This window comes from Poecilia formosa, unplaced genomic scaffold (assembly GCF_000485575.1).
Source record: "Poecilia formosa unplaced genomic scaffold, Poecilia_formosa-5.1.2 Scaffold364, whole genome shotgun sequence".
Classification (NCBI taxonomy): Eukaryota; Metazoa; Chordata; class Actinopteri; order Cyprinodontiformes; family Poeciliidae; genus Poecilia; species Poecilia formosa.
In genome coordinates this window covers 136,891-138,758 of record NW_006800303.1, presented here as the reverse complement: position 1 = coordinate 138,758, position 1,868 = coordinate 136,891, and positions in this window count along the sequence as shown.

The window sequence follows — 1,868 nt, the reverse complement described above, 5'->3', positions numbered from 1 at the left end:
TTGTGAGCTTTTAAACTCAGTGGAGTTACATGAGGGTTAATGATAATGTCACAAAAAAGTTAGTTCCACAATAATGTATCGGATCTTCTGTATTCTGATTAGACATGTACAATGTTAGCACCACTTCTTGATGCAAATCCGCAATTTTTTTAATACATTTAGTTTGTTAGGTTGATGGAAAATTCAGCAGTGTTTGTGTGTTGTTAGACATCAGTTATGACATTTTGGGCTGCATGTTTGTGTAAAATTGGAAAAAAAATAATAATAAAGAAAAAAAGTCAGATTATTCTGCCTTTACTGATGGTATAGCAATTTGTGACTGACCATTCAGATTGAGTTGAGTCTGGCAGACCAAAATGTGAAACCAGCTACTGATCTGTGCTTAGTTACAAACACTGAAAAACACTAAATCTTTCCAAGTATTTTTGGCCGAGTACACTTGAAATAAGACAAAACTAAGCTTTTCTTTTAAATAAATAATTCCTTAACATTGATTTTAAAAAGTACTGGTTTCATTGGGAGATTATTTCACTTATAATATGGGAAAAATGTTCTGATAAGTGAAAAAATCTGCCCGTGGAACAAGTACTTGTTATCAATATTAAGGAATATTGACTTAAAACAATATGCTGTATTTTGTTGAAAAGTTACTTTTAAGTTAGTTTTGTCTTATTTCAAGTGAACTATAATATTTGCTCTACAAAACAGATCAAAATACTTGGTAAGATTCTGTGTTTTTGCAGTGAATAAAAAGATTTAAGAAACACTGTTTTACTATGTTGTGCACCAAGACATTCACACTACAAGTTCAACACATGCAAACATAAAGCATAAAATTTAGGTTTATGTGAATGTCACTACAGCAAACATCCAACTTAAAGTGCATTTAACACTCCAAGGGTTTAGTACGGTTTAAAAAAACAACAACAAAACTTTACAATTCACATTCCTCCTTAAATAGCCTGAAACAAATACATAAGGAAACTTAGCAAAGCTAGCAAGCTGTACTAACTGGGCTAATCGCTAATGTAGAGATGCTAAATACAGTTTTAAAAGTCTAATTATTTTGGTTTAAATATGAGTAAAAAACTGATACACACATTCGTGATATCTGTTCAGAACAAATAAAAGGGGAGTTATTTTGTCAAAGATGTTTCTGCAGTGACGTTACATATCTGAGTCTGTCATGATGATGATGATGATGATGAGGAACACCAACATCCTGTCCATCACCATCAAGAGGCACAGTGAAGAGCAGCACCAAGGAACACAAGAGACCAGCAAGAACAAAGATGAAGCATGCAAGTCGACATTCAGAAGAAATAAAAATTTATTCATAAATAAAAAAAGAAAAACAGAACAATGAAAAAAATACATTTTTACTCTACACAGGACAGCCATGCAGACATTTAATAACAAAAAGATGGACTTAAAAAAGTCCAGAACAGTTACAGTTCAGCCACAAAATGCAGTGAATAGATGGAACGATTAGTTGGAAATTATTTCCATGGGCACAACAAGTGCGATGGAAAATCACTGGGAGACATTAGTAGTTAAACACAGCCTGCTACCTTCCCTCCATTTATCTGTTAGTCTTTGGCTTTTCACCGTGAAGATGTTCAGGTTTGGTTTACGGAGCCCTTAAAGTCCGATTCGCACACTTTCAAATCTCCGTTGTTCAAGTCAATCAAAAAAAAAAAGATCTTACACACAGAGATTAAAGATTTTTTTTACTATCGACACTTTAAGGGCTGTGTATCAGTCAGTGCAAGTGCTAAAAAAAGCAAGAACTCAAACATAAAAAAAAGACAATAGCAAATGTTCCTTAAATAAAATATAAGGATTTGATGGATTTTTTTTTTTTTTTT